Genomic DNA, 12067 nt, shown 5'->3' on the forward strand with positions numbered 1-12067 from the left:
GAAAACCGTGGTCACTTTGTAAAACTAGCGGGTAACTCAAAACAGCGAATATTTGGCTGTGGCGTATATCCAAGACCTGCAAATAATGTGAGTAGGTGTCTACAACCACACGAAATAATTCTTGGTCAGGGATGGGAAATGCCATGAAAATATCATTTTGTAAATTTTGCACGGTGTGCCAAAAACCGTTATTAACAAATAAAAATGTCCACTCAAATGACACCCGGCATTCGAAATATATAATGTTCTAGTATCTCCTCTAAAAATTTGAAAATGTTTCATCAGGGGAAACTAAAGTTTTTGTTATTTGCCATTTCTATTGGTTTTTTTTTATATGAGTATGAACGCACGGTGTGCCTGATACCGCTATAACCAATAAAAAATGTACTCCAAACTAACACCTGACATTCGAAAGATATGCTCTTCTAGTATCTCCTCCGAAAATTTGAAAATGTTTTATCGAGGGATACCAAAGATTCTACTGTTTGAAGATTTTCCTCTATTTTCATTGAATTAGCTCATATATGGGAATATTGTTATACGGTGCTCTTCATATCATAAACAAATAATAACACTGCTCAACAAAATTTTAAATGAGAAAAAAAAACAGGATTTTGAACTCTAGAAATGTCAAAGTGAAAGAATTTTCGAAAAATATTGGAACGGGACATCACAGTTTAAGACCGAAGTTTGAACTGAGAACTTGGGGTGTTCAATTGATATACGCATAAGGGTTTCTAGGGCCCCAAACCCCTATTATTTTGTTCTCATCCCATAACGCGAACTAGTGTTGAACGGTGTATTGAGTTTCACAAATTCCAAAAGTACAATATTCAAGCAGCTTCTCTGAAAATTTGACGACATTTCATTGAGAGGAATGAAAATCTAATTAATATTCCATAGTTGTACCTTCCTATCGAATACAAATAAAAATGTGGCACGTGAGCGTTGATTACATAAACTTTCGAAAAGTTTGGCACCCGTTTTTTTGTTCGTTTTTAAGCACGTTATATGTTCGAATCTTTTCGATGATTTTGAAAACGTTTCATGGTGAAACAAGAGTTAAAGTGAATTTACAGCTCAAGATTTTGTTATTCCTAGGAAGCTTTGTAAATCGTTGGTATAATTAAAAGACACTACACCGTCTTCAGCCAGAGGCTGCACATACTGAACATTACATACACGAGAAAACGGACAACACACATAACACCCAGTGACCCAGTGGAGAATTTTCCGTTTGACGAACAGTTTTCCCCGACTGGAGCGGGAATCGAACTCGCATTCCGAGGTTTACGAAACGCATAGACAACTTACGCTGCTAACCGACCATGAAGCCCACAATGTTTAAGATATTGAAGCTTTTGAAGTAATCCTAAATGCTAATGGTTAACTAGCCAGCTATTATACGCCATGTTACTAACGTGTTTTCCGTGAATTTCGAAATATTTCATTTGAATGATCATCAGTAACAACAATTTGAAGCTTTGATGTCAATTTCATTGGAGATATGCATGCATACTATCGCTTTATCTATAATCACGTTAAAAACACCTACTGAGTTTTGTAACAGTATCGCAAAAAATGTGATATACAATCAAAGTTTTAAATTAGTTACAAAAATATATTCATTGCGAGGAATGATAAACATGAGAATAATATTGTATGAAGTTACTACATTTTCAATATAGTAGGAGTCGTGAGTTCGAGTCTCACCGAGAGGACGAGTAACTTTTTCGCAAATTTCACCTCAATTTGTCCATTTCTCACTCACGCCAGTATATGTAAAGTCTAGCTTTTGGAATAAAGTAAAACTTCCATTCGGCTGGTTAAGCCGCAAAAATCGATAATTAATTAATTTAATTATACTTTATCATATCTTATATTTTCAAACCACAGTAATTTGTGATCGTTTCAATGAAATGTTGTCAAATTTTCAGAGAACTTGTTTGAATGTTGTATCTTTGAAATGGTGTTTGTGAAAATTATTAATATTTGTTTTTGATTTGAAGAGCCAATGAAACATCCTATGACAATATTGCCATATATGAGATAATACTATGAAAATAGAGGAAAATCTTCAAACAGTAAAAACTTTCATTTCCCTCGATGAAACATTCTCAAATTTTCTGATGTGATGCTAAAATAGTATATTTTTCGAATGCCGGGTGGCAATATGGTTTATATTTTTATTTGTTAATAGTGGTTCCAGGCACACCGTGCGCGCATATTTACTCATATAAGAAAATTCTTTAGAAATGGCTCAAAATCTCCAAATCACAAAAACTTTAATTTCCCTCGATGAAATATTTCCAAATTTTCAGAGGAGATACTAGAATAGTATATCTTTCGAATGTCGAATAGTATATCTTTCGAATCTAGAATAGTATATCTTTCCATTTGGGTGGACATTTTTATTTGTTAATAACGGTTTTTGGCACACCGTGTTTGTGAATTAACAATTCTATACCCCTACTAAGAAATATATATCGACAACATCGTTAATAGTCAATATTCTCCCAGAAAGTGATGAAACTCGAAAAATGTTATGATATTTTTCCACGAAATTCCGTGATATTTCCCTTCCCTGTTCTTGCTTCAGATCACAAATCAAGCCAAGAATAATATTTTGGTATATACAACTACAAAGATAAATACTGAACCATCATCAAACGTAGAACATTGGAACGCTCCATCTCAGACAATGTACAAATCTATACCTACATCTAACTCTCCAGCGGATACATCCAAATTTCTATTCGGCTGATTCTGCACACTGTTCAGTGAACAGACACAAATAACCAAAGAGAAACATTATGCAAAGACTTTGATTTTGACATTACTTTCGGTTGGCGCGCTCCTGATTGCGATTTGTCTGCCATTCGGAAGCAACTTCCTGTTCTCGCTTGTTCCGTACTGACTTGTGTCAGTAAATACCTATACCTTCTGCCTCGACAAGACAAACTTTACTTCACATGTTCGGTGATCAACCGAAAATTTTGCGAGTCAATTTAAATTCTATTCCTGATGCAGTTTGGAGGAATCAGAGTAAAGCCACACACAGTCTGGATCTTGGTATGCATATTAGTTCCTACATATACTCAACATCGAATTCTCTCGCTTAGGATTTTGAGCGTCGAATGTGCGAAAATAAATCATATAGATATTTTTGTCGATTAGTTTTTTTTACTTTAGCAGTCAACGGTGGTGGCGGAGTCCCTCAACATCTCTGATGTGTCGTTTGCTGTCCACTATAGACAGTCGCGTGCGAGAGTGGGGGCGTTTTGGCGAACTGTCACATTCACATGGACTTCTCGTGGACTTCTCAAGCATATGATCGTTCATCGAATCGTGCAGGCATACAAGCACATTGATTTATAGGCACTCTGTTGGAGAGGACCACCACAAAGAACTACTGCTTTATCTAGTCTAGAGGCGGTACTGGCCGGCTGTGGTGGTGGAGGCTGCACGCGAATTAATCCGAACGAGCAAAGGTTCGATTTGGTTTACCGCGATCCAGCGCCACACCCGGCCGAAGTAGGTGACGAAGGTGACAGTTTTGATGACAGTGACAAATTTGCGGACATCAAACGTGTCACTTCGCGTACCGACTCCTCTCGGCTGAAGGAGGGAGAGGGAAAAAAATCTTGCATCGCATCGTGTGTGAGTACGGCGCACGCTTTAATTAACATATAATTATTTTAATTATGTTTTGGGCGGGAAATTGACCGTAAGTCGGCTGCCGAGATGGAAAGAGAAGCTGTTTGATCTCTTTCAACTCTTCGCTGTCAGAGCGGTAGGCGTATCGGAAAAATGGATTTCGATTCGTGTGTTCAGAGTTGGTGACGTTGGCGTTGGCGCTGATGCTCTCGGTGCGAAATACGAAACGAACGGTGACTTCAAAGGCGCCTCCCGAGAGAGATGTAAGTAGATCGTGTGATTTCGGTCACCCATCACTGAGCGGCTTCGATGTAGGTAAATTGGTGGACAACTGAAACCAATAAATCATATACATGGATACATATAGCGCGGTGAATGTTGATCAACTGCCAAACTGGGAGGATCTATCGGAACAGTTGACGAATCTCAAACGGTTTTTGCATCAGAGAAACGTGAATTCGGACTCAACTTGCTGCTAAGACTTGCGGTTGAGGTTTAAAAAAAAACTACACACCGCCTTCAGCCAGAGATTGTACAGATTGAACATAACGTACGCTACACAACGGACCACATATAGGCTAGAAATTTACTTCGTCATGTGCGCTGGTTCCCGTCATACATACATACATTACATACATTTATTTGTTCCACATCATTAAGACAAGACATAATCAACAATAGTACGCCACAATACTCGGTTTGTGGCTGCCGCTCTCCATCCTCGGTCACGCCCAATGCTCGCCAAGTCACGCTCCACCTGGTCCGCCCATCGTGCTCTCTGCGCTCCACGCCTTCTTGTGCCAACCGGATCCGTTGCAAACACCAGCTTTGCAGGGTTGTTGTCCGGCATTCTTGCAACATGCCCTGCCCACCGTATCCTTCCGGCTTTGGCCACCTTCTGGATGCTGGGTTCGCCGTAAAGTGCAGCGAGCTCGTGGTTCATCCTTCTCCGCCACACACCGTTCTCCTGCACACCGCCGAAGATCGTTCTTAGCACGCGTCGCTCGAAAACTCCGAGTGCTTGTAGGTCCTTCTCGAGCATGGTCCATGTCTCGTGCCCGTAGAGGATCACCGGTCTTATTAGCGTTTTGTACATGGTGCATTTGGTGCGTGGGTGAATCTTTTTCGATCGCAGTTTCTTCTGGAGCCCGTAGTAGGCCCGACTTCCGCTGATGATGCGCCTCCGAATTTCACGGCTCACGTTGTTGTCAGCCGTCAGTAAGGATCCGAGGTAGACGAAGTCCTCCACCACCTCGAAAGTATCCCCGTCTATTGTAACATTACTACCCAGACGGATCCGGTCGTGTTCGGTTCCGCCTACCAGCATGTACTTTGTTTTTGAGGCATTTACCACCAGTCCGGCCTTTGCTGCTTCGCGTTTCAGGCGGGTGTACAGTTCTGCCACCGTTCCAAATGTTCTAGCGATAATGTCCATGTCGTCCGCAAAGCACACAAATTGACCGGATTTTGTGAAAATCGTTCCCCGGCTGTTGAGCCCGGCTCGTCGCATCACACCTTCCAGCGCGATGTTGAAGAGTAGACATGAGAGTCCGTCACCTTGTCGCAGTCCCCGGCGAGATACGAATGAACTGGATAGTTCACCCGAAACCCTTACGCAGTTTTGCACACCGTCCATCGTTGCTTTAATCAGTCTAGTCAGCTTCCCAGGAAAGCCGTTTTCGTCCATGATTCTCCATAGCTCTGCGCGGTCGATACTATCGTATGCCGCTTTGAAGTCGATGAACAGGTGGTGCGTTGGGACCTGGTATTCACGGCATTTCTGGAGGATTTGCCGTACGGTAAAGATCTGGTCCGTTGTCGACCGGCCGTCGATGAAGCCGGCTTGATAACTTCCCACGAACTCATTTGTTTTAGGTGACAGACGACGGAAGATGATCTGGGATAGCACTTTGTAGGCAGCATTCAAAATAGTGATCGCTCTGAAGTTCTCACATTCCAAATGGTCGCCTTTCTTGTGAATGGGGCAGATTACCCCTTCCTTCCACTCCTCCGGTAGCTGTTCGGTTTCCCAGATCCTGACTATCAGCCGATGCAGACAGGTGGCCAACTTTTCTGGGCCCATCTTGATGAGTTCAGCTGCGATACCATCCTTACCAGCTGCTTTGTTGGTTTTGAGCTGGTGAATGGCATCCTTAACTTCCCTCAGCGTGGGAGTTGGTTTATTTCCGTCCTCCGCTGCACTGGCGTCGTCGTTCCCTCCGATACCGTGGTCTCCCGTGCCTACGTTCTCCACGCCATTCAGGTGCTGATCAAGTGCTGCTTACACCTTTCGATCACCTCACGTCCGTCCGTCAAGAGGCCTCCGTCTTTATCCCTGCATATTTCGGCTCGCGGCACGAAGCCGTTGCGGGATGCGTTGAGTTTCTGATAGAACTTCCGTGTTTCTTGGGAACGGCACAGCAGTTCCATTTCTTCACACTCCGCTTCTTCCAGGCGGCGCTTTTTCCCCCCGAAAGAGGCGGGTCTGCTGTTTCCGCTTCTGTTTGTAACGTTCCACGTTCTGTCGAGTCCCTTGCTGCAGCATTACCGCCCTCGCTGCGTTCTTCTCCTCCAAAACCGTTCTGCACTCTTCGTCGAACCATTCGTTTCGTCGATTCCGTTCCACGTACCCGATGGTGCTCTCGGCTGCGTCGTTGATGGCTGCTTTCACTGTACTCCAGCAGTCCTCTAGAGGGGCCTCATCGAGCTCGCCCTCGTCTGGCAACGCGGCTTCGAGATTCTGCGCGTACGCTGAGGCGACATCCGGTTGCTTCAGTCGCTCTAGGTTGTACCGTGGCGGTCGCCGGTACCGTACATTGTTGATGACGGAGAGTTTTGGGCGCAGTTTGACCATCACCAGATAGTGGTCGGAGTCGATATTGGCGCCACGATAGGTCCTGACGTCGATAATGTCGGAGAAGTGCCGTCCGTCAATCAGAACGTGGTCAATTGGAGATTCCGTCTGCTGTGGTGATCTCCAGGTGTAACGATAAGGGAGGCTGTGTTGGTTCCCGTCATATCAAACGGAAAATAGGCGATAATTATAGATACCCCAACTTACCTTTACAAATGGCTTGTTAGATGCAAGCAACCAGATGTAGACTATCTCATACCACCCCCTGTAGCAACAGAAAATCGGAAAATTAAGCAAAATCTCACGTTTCAATTTCACTTCACATACGTCGTTTTGCGTACGACGAAGAAGACCGGCCTAAAGCAGCAGCTAGCTGAATTTTTCTTCATAACCGTTCAATTTTCACTTCGCCAGATTCATTTGTTGAATAAACCGGCAGTCACAGTCAAACAGACGTAACACTTGCAAAATTTCCATCGACCACGCTATTAACGATCATTTTATATGTATCTTCAAAATTGTGGTTTTCACAACCAGAGGCGCGCGCATCGTTTTTCTATGCGTTTGACGTTTCACGCTAGCGCCTTCTGTTGACGATATTGCACAACACAATGATTCTTGCAACTTTTCCACCTGGTGATGGTAGTGTGAACTGGGCGATGAATTTCCATGAAAATCGTTCAAGGTGCTACGTCTGTTTGTCTGTGCTTCAGTTCTCACCCCACAAAAAGTATGTAGCACTTTAACGTTGGATTTCACTGCTGCAGAATGCAGCAAAAGCTGATCAATCGCTATTTCCCGTCGCTAAAATTTGTGTTTTTTTAGCCTTATTGCTTCCACCCCTATTTGTTTGTTTTTTAATCAAAAACGATCACTGTTCTATTTGACGTTGATATTTTAGCCATTTATTTTCTGTTTTATTCTCAGCAATAATGTTCGCTTATGCTACCAAAATTTGAAAACAAGTTGTTCCGTATAAGTTTTCAATCCAGATTTTCCCCCCTGGGTGGCCAGTCGGTCAACATCAACCGATTCAGTTCGTAGGTAGTCCCTTCCGAAAAACAATTTCCAACAACTCGTAAAATCCAACTTGACCATAGTTCTATCACGCATGCAAACCCCAATAACATCGTGCCACCGTGCAGGCAGCATCAAACCCGACATTGAATAGTCCAGAACTAATTAAAAAACTGAAATAAAATCTTATCATTCATGGAAGTAGCACAAGCTGCGCTTCTGAAATCGAATCAACGCCATCCAATTAACACCGCCTGGTTGGTTGCTTCATGGTTAAGACAATTCGGCGGATTCTGTCAGTGGGTGTCCTGTTGTCACTGGTAGGAAAAACCGGGAAGCTTGGTTATCTCGCGGTCATAAAACCTTTGACTAGTGTTCTGATTAAGTTTTCCAGTGTTGCCAGACCACTGTGCCTTGGAACTTTACGGACATTTCCAGTTTCTGTTGAACAATATTAAATGGTTGAATGGAATGCATTCTGAAAATTGTTAACCACTGCTCTGCTGACGTACATCAGGCTGAACATCTCGTTGTATAGATGAAAAGCCTTTTTGGCAACATCGGATAGTTCATTTGGGATGCATCTCGATAATTTAATTTAGATTTCTGTATCAAACTACAACTCCTCTAGAAGTGTTTGGTTCTTGGGAGGCAGCTAAGTTCTTAGGCAGCGGTTCCATCAAGACGTTTCACCGAAAAAATATAAAACTTTTACGACTTTTCTCCTCATTTTTCGAAATTGACATCTTCTCCACGCCGTAACCATCGACAAGCCAGTGAAATGAAATAAAAACAAACAATGCTCATTAGAGATCCGAGGCAGCCGCCCGAATGAAAGCATCCTTTTTTATACTCGCGACAAAGTCAAGATTTTCTAGGATTTTCGAAGAAATCCTTCCAACCAGTCTGAGCGTCCGAACGAAGCGAGAGTGTTCCATTTATTTATGATTATCATATCCTTGGGCTTCTGATTCTGACTGAAGTTTTTGCCAGTAGCTCAGCATCGTGCTCATTTGACGAAATAAAATTATAGCCGTAAAAACTATATGATCAGTTTTCATTCGTTCCGGACCCGCCCCCGCCATGTAGATGCTACCGTAATTTTACGACTTTTGACGAAATTGAAACTATGAACCGCTCGGCGAGCAGCTCATCATCCATCGTCAAAGAGGAGGAGATCCGGAGAAAGGAAACTTTGTTTGCTTGAGAAATGGAGACATCTTCTGGAAATGAAACCGAATCAAAAAAAAAAAAAATGAATGTTCATCAAGCCCGGACTGACTGCCGTCGACGACAGGATCCTTTTTTGGGGTGATTTACGTTTATTGCCAAGCGAGCCCGCATTTGATGAAGAGTTGGCACACTACTGTTGGACGGGAAGAAGCGGGAGGCCAGGAGTAGACGGAACGTTGATTCTCGGTTTCCGAGTAAATACACACGATTATCGAATGGTTTGCATCTTTACGATTGGGTAGATGGATGCCAACAAACTCTGAGCTGAGACCCTATCTGAAACTGAAAGGATAGCTGTTCGGATGAGCAAAAATTCAAAAGCCTACCGAACCCGCATCGGAAAAGAGTTTATCTGAGGACATGCTTCTGATGTGAGTTCGAATGAGGAATGGTTGTTTGCAGGGTGCACTTTTTCGATAGTTGGTTATGACTAGAGCTACCTATTCGGGTTCGGTGCATGGAACTTTACCACAAACAGATAGTACACGATGTATGTATGCTGTATCTTTGATGTAATCATTGGACTGTTTCTTTGAGCTTTTTCAATCAGACATGTTGACATAATGCCCGGCTGTGAGTAGAACCATGAGAGTAGATTTTCCAGTCAAGAACGATGCCGTTTGCTGGAAAGATTAAATTTTGTAACTTTTAGAATAAAAATAACAGCGTTTCAAGGTGTTTCAATGCAAGGCGTTTCGAGAGATTTCAGAGGGGTTTTAGGGCTCTTTCAATGCGTTGCATACTTAAGTAACGTTACTTTACTAAATATATTTACTACATACATTACATATTTCTCATTACTTTACTAAGCGTTACGATCATAGTTACATGAGGCTGTGTGAGTATGAATCTGAGTCATAAAGCTCTTAGAGACATCAAATTACGTAGATAGATCCGTTGACCTACACTTAAATGAATTCCTGAAGTTTCTCAAACAGTTAATAATCTCTCCTCTTGGAAGCATATAGTTACATTACGCTGTGCAAGCATTAATTTCATCCAAAATTCACTGATTAAACTTGTAGATCCGATGGCCTATACCCCAGGAAGTTCTCGGATACCTACATAAAAGCATAGAACCCACCACTTGATAGGACATAGATGCCTGAGGCTGTAAGATTATGAACCCCATTCACAATGCTCTTAGATACAACTAACTCGTTGATTCAATAACCGTTATTCAAGGGAGTTGGAGGCCCCTAAAGAACCATTGAACTAACCACTGGATAGATCATAGTTACCTGAGGCTGTGTGAGTATGAACCATATTCATAGAGATAACAAATTACGTTGATGGTTGCGATGGCCTATACTAAAGGGAGTCCTTGGAGTTTCTCAAATAGACAATGAACTCACCCCTTGACAACTCATAGTTACATTAGGCTATGTGAGCATATATTTCATTCATAATGATCCAATAGATCTCTGATTACGCTGTAGATCAGATGGCCTAACTTCCAGAGTGTTCTCGGATACTCCTATAGTGCTATACAATCATAGAACTTAAGACATGATTTAACAAGGCTGCGTGAGTATGAACCTAATTCAAATTTATTGTAGATTTAACTAGTACAGTGGTTTTTCGGTTTTATCACGGTCAAAAAAAATTTTACTGTGATAAAAACGAAACCGTGAATTTAGCGAAACGAGAAATAAATGTGTTCGATCACTCGGGAGATCAGTGGACTGAACGTGCTCCAGTGGACGACGACGACGACAACGGCGATGATAACTACAGGTTCGGTTTAACTATTTGAATTTATTACTCTCCCCAAACAGGCAGCGTGCCTGCTGGGGAGCTGACTATTGCTATGACTACTATGTACATTCAAATTGGGCCTGCTTTTTATAAGCAGGCAGAGAACGATTGAACAAGGTTGGCTGTGCACTACCTGCTGCTATGCCTGGAAGAGCGCAAAGCAAAACAGGCAAGTAATGCGCAAGACTACTTGGATGACGCTGCCTGCTGCAGCACGAATAATAGATATGGACATGTGGACTGTTGATGCTTTCACATGATCGGACGAAACAATTGAATGGGCTGCTGCTATACGCTGTGTTGCTTTGGCGCGGCTTATACTGCCACACTGTCAGCGCCGTTTGCGGTGTTGGCTTTGTTGCTCGTTCGCTTGATTTGAATCGGATGAATGGTTTTGCGCGATGAGTTGTTTGTGCGCAATTTTGAGTACAGTTCGTAACCGAACAAAATGTAATTTTTTTTATCCAAAATCGTTCAGCTACAAAATATATAAGTCGTAGCTTATATTTTTTAACTGTTTTGGTGGACTGGACAATGATGTATTGATTTTATATTGATTTCGGAATGTTTTAAAACAAGTGTGATAAAAACGAAATTAAAATCGTGATATAATCGAACAGAAAACCGTGAATTCGGGCGAGTAGTTATTAAAACGACTAGTGATAAAACCGAAACGCCACTGTAGCTCTCGTCGATTCGATGAACACTACTCAAATGAATTCTTGGAGACTCTAATGAATAATCGAACTCACCACTTGATAGATCATAGCTTCATATACTACGAAGATTTCGTGGAGGGAGGGGGTCCGGCCAAAGTCTACGCTCCATACAAATTTCAAAACTTTTGTATGGACAAAAGCCTACGACCCCACCCTCCGTCTGAGATTTCAAAAATTTGGTCTACGTGGTTTATGAACAGCCTCTAGCTACCTAAGGGTGTGTGAGCATGTACCCTAGTCATAAACCTCTTAGAAACATCCAAATACGTTGTTAGACCCGATGACCTATAGTCAAGAGAGTTTTAGAAGGTCCTCAGAACAGAAAATGAACCCAACACTTGATAGCACATTGCTACATAGGTTTGTGCAAGCATGATTTTGATTCATAATGCTTCAAAGTAGATCAGATGGACTAAACTCCAGGAAGTTCTCTGATACTCTGAAACTTTTAACCTTGAAGCACGTCGTAAACGCCCCTTAACTCTTAACTTCGTAAATCAACATTATCTCTAATCTTTAGTACTCTAACTGTTATGTCCAGATCAATTTCCATTTAGGTAGGGGAGACTGGGGAGACTTGATCCCTTTTTCTTAATTTGCCTGTAACTTCAAGAAAAACACAAAACTTGATCCGTTTTTCGTACATAATGGAAGGTTAACATCTATTGCAAGTTTATACACAACAGAAGGACTTTAATTTATTGTTAAAGTTTTCAAAACTGTGTTTTTATGGAGGCATGTTTTATGATGTATTTTTCAAAAATGGGCCACAATTGATCCCCTTTTGAGCACATGGTTAATTTAAAGAGAAAATAACTCCAGAAGCGTC

General features: G+C 42.0%; 1 long non-coding RNA gene across 1 annotated transcript in view; it reads right to left on the bottom strand.

The window, feature by feature from the left end:
- LOC134290068 (uncharacterized) overlaps positions 1-12067 on the bottom strand; it is a 404394-nt gene that overhangs the window by 169222 nt on the left and 223105 nt on the right. The gene's annotated exons all lie outside the window — the stretch shown is intronic.

The sequence above is a fragment of the Aedes albopictus genome, chromosome 3, assembly GCF_035046485.1.
Source record: "Aedes albopictus strain Foshan chromosome 3, AalbF5, whole genome shotgun sequence".
NCBI lineage: Eukaryota > Metazoa > Arthropoda > Insecta > Diptera > Culicidae > Aedes > Aedes albopictus.